Genomic DNA, 8,261 nt, shown 5'->3' on the forward strand with positions numbered 1-8,261 from the left:
CATAGGTTTACTGGTATCATTTTGGCAACGCATGGCTGCCCTTTTACAAATTTACAAAGATTAAGATTTACTTTCACAATGCCTAGAATCCAAGTATTCCCACAACACACTGAAGAAAATAAACCTCATCAATTGTTTGTTGTTGTTTGTAGAATCTTGCTTGATACAAATTGGCTATTGTATTTAACAATGAAGCAATCAGCACATTTGAAAGTAATCCATTACATGGTTAGCATTCTCACATTGCTCATAATTATGAAATTATGAACTGGAGCACAAATCTTTTGAAAGAGAGTATTCACAAAACAGTTAGAATTTAGTCAGTTTTAAATAAATCATAAAAACAATCAAATGTAAACCAGTTTGTGTAAACTGGTAGAAATTAAAGGTGGTCCATCATAGATGCAATACGTGATCCAAAAGTTGATTTTCTACTGAAATCACAATGCATTTCTTTAATAGCAGTGGAAAATTAGCTTGGGTCACAGCCTGAGGCATATGCATTTTTTTTAAGACATCTATGTAGACAACTGCACTGAAGTTTATCAGCAGGAGCAAATGCTTTAAAACCCAAAACGATAACACTATATTAAAGTTAAGTGGTCATATTTGGTTCTGGTTAATAACTTAGAGGCTACATATTTTTGTGATACATTAATAAAAAGAACTTGAGAAATTTCTATTAAAATGTGGCTTCAATCTTTCTCACTAATGCCAAGATTTCAGACACCTTTATGTTTGTCAAAACATATGTTCAATTGGAGCAGAATCCTGCTTCAATATGACCTGAGATAGATAGATTCTTGATTAGAAGGGCAAATCAAGGGTTGCAGGGAAAGGTCAGGAAAGTGGATAACAGGAATGTTGGATCAGTCTTGAACCTGTTAAATGGCTGAGCAGGCTTGAGGGGTCAAACAACATATGCCTGTCCCTATTTCTTATGGTCTTACGGTTTAAAACAGCAGTGTGATGGAAGACTTTCCACTTGCCTGGATGAGTGTAGTTCCAAGCAACATTTCAAGAAGCTCAACAAAACCTAGGACAAAACTGCTTATTTGACTGGCAACCCATCAACCACCTTTAACATTCACTCCCTTCACCAGTGATGCAATATGGCAGCCATAAATGACATCCAAAAGATGTACCACAGAAACTTACCAAGGCTCCTACAACAATATGTTCCACACCCACAACCTGTGGTGTTTTAGCACTGCAGCGTCAGGTCATGGTGGAGCTGTGGGGAGTGCGATAGTGCGATAGTGCAGGTGGGGAGGGAGGAAATAGCAGGTCAGGGGCTTTCAGGGATTGGCAGAAGATGTAATTGGGTGAACAGTGATGAGTCCAAGGTTTCTCAAGATTTCAGAATAGATTCTTGACCGTCTCACCTTTTCTGATTAACTACTAAGCACAAGTTTATCAGAACACATTGAATTGTCTGACTTTAAAAGGGTCTTTCTTAGATTCCAGAAGATAAACTCTCTATCAGAAAATTCAGTTTCCCGGTAATTCCCACAGAGCTCGGGGATTCTGCATTATCCCCCTAAATGACTCTAGTCTGCACTGTTCCCCATATTGTAACTTTAACTTCCCCAGTTTCCATCCACTTTCATCAAAATCGTACGTTTTACCTCCAGGGTAAAAGTTGTGCACTGTGACAAGAATCCCTTGTGGTGTCACCCAGACTTAATTTCCAACAGGTATCCTAAGACTTATTTAAAGTAGGGATGAGCCTCTTAATGAGATTGCATTCCCTGGATACAATCTCCACAGGAACCAATGTCTTTTAAAAGGAAATAAGCCATTAACAAATAAAAAGAATGACATGTCAAAATTTCAGATTTAAAATTTAAAAGTAACAAATTACATGAAAAGCTCCATTGACTGAACACTTGGTTTTCATCAGCAAGTTATAATTAAAATTACAGAAAGGAATGTTCCCTTTTTATTCATATCACACATCACACTCTTCACATAATTACAGCCCTTGCAGCAAACAGTCCATAGTTGTTCTCAGCTCCCAGTGGGTTCCTGTATCTTTGCATTGCCAAATTGTAACTTCAGTTTCCTAAAATCTTCATCAGCTGTAAAGACTATTCCAATGACACCCCTCCTCCCACTAGCCTAGGACGAATCTCTCACGATCCTGACACGGCTGCAGGATGTGCCTTTTTGACTAGCAATTGTCTCTGAATTGCAGTATTGTTACGGTTCAGAAGGCAGCCATTCAGCACATGATGTCTGCAATAGCCCCCTGAGCATTTTAACTTTAGTACCAATCTCCTGCCTTTTCCCCTGAAGCCTGTACATCTAAAAAAAAGACAAAGTCATCCAGTGCACTGTTGAATGCTTCAAATCTACGCGATCTACATGCATCCAGGCAGTACATTCCAGACCCTAAGTAATCATGATCCGAAAATGTTTTTTTATTTTCCTCATCTCATATTTGCTTCTTCTACAAAATACTTTCAAACCCTGCCCTCTGGTTATTGATCAGTTTCCAAATTCCCTCGCTGGAATTCCCTCCCTAATGGCATTGTGAGTTAGTCCACAGCAGGTGGACTGCAGGATTCAAGAATGCAGCTCATCACCACCTTCTCAAGGGCAATTAGGAACAGCCAATAAATACTGGCCAGCTAGCCATGCCCCGGAAATTAATAGAAGGAAAAGGAATCAACTTCTCCTGATCCACTGTGTCCCTCATGACTTTGAAAACTTCCAATCAAGTGTCCTCTTAACCTTCTTCTCACCAAAGAAATCAATCCTAATCTCTTCAACATTTTCTTATAACTAAAGATTCTCATCCCTGAAATCATTCTCCTAAACTTTTACTGCACTACTTTTAATGCATTCACATACTTCCTGTAGCATGGCATCTAGAATACTCTAGCTGAATTCTAACTAGTGTTTCATACAATTCATCATAAACTCCTCACTCTTTTACTCCATGCACTGAATTAGGAAGCCGAGAATACCATATGCCTTATTAAGAGTCTTCTCTACCTGTCCTACCACTTTTATGACTTATGTACAGATACACACTTTTGCACACCCTCTAGCATCCTTTAGTTTATATAGTGACTTCATATTCTTGGCACAAAAATGGATCACCCAACACTTCACTTGAGCATCAATGACATATCTGTCTACTCCACCACCTTAATGGCCCCCTGAAGCTCAACGATGTACTGCTCAGCTTACAATTCTCCAAAGTTTTGTGTTATCCACAAACATTGAAATTGTTCTCTACATACCAGAATCTAGTTAATTTGCATAAGAAACAGCAAGAATCCCTGTACCAACTCCAGAGGAACTCCACTATAAATTTTCTTCAGCCAAAAAACAAAAATGATATTAGTCTTTTTATCCCCCTATTTCAGCACTACAAAAACCCATTTTTACTCCTGCCTATCAAAAAAGACATCCCTCTCCTTCTAAACATAATGATACTTGACAACATCTCTTTCTCAGTGGCTTCAATGTGGGAGACTACAAAGTTCTACAATACCCTGCCGACATAAGGCAATCTCCAGTTCTTCAGTTAGATCCAAAAAAAAGCAATACTTGGCCCTCATGTCTTGTCCTGAATATTGTGTCTGGCAAGCAGACCACACCTTCAATTCTGTCTTCTAATTGTCCTCATGCTGGTTGCTAAAATGATTGCTGCTGCCTCTCTTTCTTCAAGTGTTCCACCATCCAAGTGCAACCGACCATAAAACAAACAATCAGAAACAAAGCTTACTTACGATAACAAGGTACAGTAAATGGGAGGGAAGGAAATTAGAAAGGCAAGTAAACTGATGAGATTATCTGCAGGTAAGTGCCCTTTAAATAGTGCTTCATTGGAACTCTTAAGAGATTAATTCCAGGAGCTTTAGATGGTAGTTTGAGCTCCCAGTGGTTGTGCCAATTGCATTGACATTGGTTTATTTTGTTGATGATTTGATGATTTTAATACTTTTACGAGGTGATTGTACATCTCTGCCACTGTCTTGAAAATTTCTGGTTAAAATGATGGACATAGTTTGTGTGCTGAGGGCACATATCCCAACCTACTAGGCTATATTGACCAGTTATCTTTAAGGCAGAAAAAGGTTAAAATCAGGCCCCAGTGTTGTTGCTGCTGCTGCTGACTTAATGGTAGGCAGGCAATTGTTCCCAGCTGCAGAAGGTTGGCCACTTCATGTGCAGATTCAACAATATAGTCCTGGTCAAAATATTCTTCAACATTCTATATCACTGCATGCATGAGTGTGACAACAGATTTTAGAGTGACCTCTTTAAAATTTTAACAGTCAGAGCTGCTGAGACTACTCTGTACAATGTTGGTTGTGCAAGTGTCAAATAAATTTGATTTTCAAACAACCTTGTTTTATGAAAAATGTGGTTTGGATAATTAGACCTCTGGATGAATTGGTGATTATGATCAGTTTTCTCATCACATTTTGCCTGTAGGAAATTTGTTCTGCAGAAATCTGTAAGCGATTGGCATTGTACAAAATAAATTCTGAGAGTCATGAGGAAATAATTTATATTTAAAAAGAAGATAACATCAAGAGTATGCTCCTTTTCATGATTGGTTAACTATAGAACTAGTTTGAAACTTTGTGTTGTTTAATTTAATTCCCATAATTTTCTATGAAAACTCAAAGAATATATTATTTAAAAATATGTAAACAAATGTTGTTTGATTTGACATTATATTTTAAAGGTGAATTGCTCATTATACTCTGGAAAGCAAATATTTTCCCTCTTGAGGCACGTAGGGCTAGATCTGCTCCATCTTATTGCGTGCCCACATGCAAAAAGTGGTCAGGACCAGGATTCAGGATTCCTGCCATCACTTCTGACACCAGCAGTTTTCATTGACATAGGACGGGGAAGGCCTGGAAACCATAGCCCTGCTGTCATGATATCTGCAGTGTGCAAGTTGCCATTTTCTGCTTCACATGTCCGAATTAAATATTATAGCGTAATTAATATCTGTTTTTATAACAGTAAGTGATAATTGATTTGAAAAAAGTTAAATGGTCTTAAATAATAGGGATGCCGGGTTTTTACTTCTGACAACTGGCCATCTATCAAAGGGAAAGAATATTATTGTCAAAGTATAAAGTCTCCAAATGTGTCATAGTCAATTATCCACTAGATAATGTGACAATCTGCATTGTACCTTTTTGAAATGCTAGCCTGATTTGAAATCTGGACATGATTGTGTGAAATCCACCCACTTTCATTTTTTTTCCCTTGAAGCTCAGCTCAGCCACACATTTGACCCTTGAAGGCTTTGACAAATATCTGAGTCTCTGCCTGACTTCAAAGATCTGGCGAATTCTGCTCAAAACGGTAATTTTATTCATTTATTTAAAGCAATGTCATTATAATTTTCATCCGTCTTTCAAAGTACTAATGGATTCTATAAAACAGATTTTTTTCAAAAAACACAGCTTTTTGGGAGACTGAGCTTGTTTATTTTGACAGAAGCATGTGCGTCAGAAAAAAAGATATTTATTAAATGGGTGGTCAATCAATATCTGTTTAATTTGACAGATTTTTCAAAGACTTCCAATATTATTATAGGGTTTGTGAGTTCTGTTCATCATCTGTAGTGGGTGAGCAGGTTGGGTGGCTCAGGGGAATGGGGATTTCGAGGGGATAAGGGCAATGTCAGAAAGGTGGCTTTAGAGGAATCGGGAGTAAAAGAAATGAGGGGTGAAGTAGGGGTCACAGAGTAAGGAGGTCAGGATTAGGGAGCCTGACATTGATTTACAGAAGTGGGCCATTATTTCTGTGAATGCTGTCAGGTCTTTTAACTTGGTTGCTGCAGCACTGGCTCACTTCTGTACTGCCTCAGACCTACTGAGCTGATACCAGTGGCAAGTCCACCAGCTGGCAATCCTGGGTAAGTGGTGGGGTTGTGATGTCCAGAAATCTGCCACTTCCCATTCACACCTCAAATGTGGAAATGTGAACCCTAGCGTCATCAATCCTGTTTTTGTGGATCAGGCAGATATAGAGTACAGCTCCGACTCCCTGGGACTCCAACATGTGCCTCACTCAAAGCAACAGATGTAACTTTACAACTTTTCCATTTCACAAACCAGTCTTCAGTAAGGTAATTCGTATAGGACCAATCATTATCAAATGGGGTTAAATCACCGCAGAGGTCTACTGCCCCTTAGAGATGTTAGAATCATAGAATCCCTACAGTGTGGAAACAGGCTGTTTGGCCCAACAAGTCCACACTGACCCGCAGAGCATCCCACCCAGACCCATCCCCTTGTAACCCACCTAATCTATACATCCCTGAACACTATGGGCAATTTAGCATGGCCAATCCACCTAGCCTGCACATCTTTGGACTGTGGGAGGAAACCAGAGCACCCGGAGGAAACCCACACACACACAGGGAGAATGTGCAAACTCCACACAGAGAGTCGCCCGAGGGTGGAATCAAACCCAGGTCCTTGGCACTGTGAGGCAGCAGTGCTAACAACTGAGCCACCGTGCTGTCGTGCCACCCTCACTTTAATTGAACTGGAATCCCTGAAACAGTTAAAGGCAAATTTCATATCACCCTGGGGTCCAAAAAGCTATTTAATTGTCTAGTCATTTCAAGCATACAAATTAGGAGCAGAGGAAGGCCATTAGGTTCCTCAAGCCTGCTTCACCATCCAATATGATCATGGGTGGTCTGTTTATGTTCCAAATTTCACATTCCTACCCACCCATGTTAATTTCTGGTTTTCTTACCCAGCAGTAATTTAGTAATTACAGCTTAAAAGTATCCAATATACCTGTCTCTATACTCTGACTAAGGCAGAATGCTCCAAATTCTCTCAATCCTCAGCGAAAGAAGTTCTCATCTCTGCTCTAAACGGAGGATCCATAAATTTGAAACAGGTTCTAGACTCACCCATAAGAGGAAATATCCCTTCCACATCCACCTTGTCAAGGTCTTGTTTGGATCTTATACACTGTTATCAAGCACCCCTGACTCTTCCCAACTCCTGTGTAAAAAAGCTCAAACTGTCGAACTTATCCTCACTATGCAACCCACCCATTCCGGGTATTTAACAAGTAAATCTCCTCTGAACTGCCTCAGTGTTGATTTCATTTTCTTGATATTTCCAAAATGTTGGCACCGCTTTCCTTTTTAAGGAACAATGCAGCAAAGTGGAAAGAAGGAGACACCCTCAGAATGATAATCAACCAATATTAAGCCCATTAAGGGCATTCAATGAGGAGATTTTGGAATTAAACAGCACTGGGGCAAGGGGGAGGTATTTGAAGGGTAAACAGGGTTAACATATCATCTTTCAGGTGTTTCTTCTTATATCACAAACTCATTTTCCTCAATACTCACTGTCGTGCCAACTTTCATTATGTAGCCAGGATCCTAGGTTTTTGCACTTTTCAGCCGGTGTTTCAACTTCAATGGTCTCTAAGAGACTGACAACCTGCATCATTCACTACAACCACACTAAATGATCACTACAGAGTACTTAGACAGTCATTTCGAGAATAAGTGAGAAAGAATATGTGGTGACAGTCACTGGGGATCAGGAAAACAAAAATCACTAGGGGACCAGCTGCTTCAGAGCTGCAAGATTTGGCTCTTACAGTGTCTGCAATTAAATGGCTGAGGCTATCTAGTGACAAACATTTTCTATAATCATTATAGGGTTAAACAAGCCTAGCAAATTCTGGCAGCAACCGTGTAGACATCCATTTGCTGCAGTTGTGCAACCATTTGTTATTGTTTAGTACAACTGTGGTCTGCAATGGCACCAAAAGTTGGCAGAGCTGTTAAAATCAGGCAAAATATTTTGTGTTTTCTCCATTATTCCTTCCAGGAAGTGTGCAAAACTGACATAACCAACATTTATTGCCTGTGTCATGCCTTCTCAAAGTGGTGGCTGGGATCAAGAACTAAATGTTGGGGTCATGAACTCCAAGGAAGCAAAGATCGCTGTGGAGTTCTGAGCAAGATATAACAGCTATCCTCCTGCTCTAACAGTTCTCACTGAGTGATCAGAACAGTTTTCAAGCCTAAAAATGCGGTCACAGAAGGAAAACATTTAGAAAACACTGACTTATGCCTAATGGCCAACCCAACATCCCAACAGCTGAGAGATAGTAGGAACTGCAGATGCTGGAGAATCTGAGATAACAAGGTGTAGAGCTGGATGAACACAGCAGGCCAAGCAGCATCATAGGAGCAGGAAGGCTGACGTTTCGGGCCTAGACCCTTCATCAGAAAT

The sequence above is a fragment of the Rhincodon typus genome, chromosome 6, assembly GCF_021869965.1.
Source record: "Rhincodon typus isolate 14 chromosome 6, sRhiTyp1.1, whole genome shotgun sequence".
Classification (NCBI taxonomy): Eukaryota; Metazoa; Chordata; class Chondrichthyes; order Orectolobiformes; family Rhincodontidae; genus Rhincodon; species Rhincodon typus.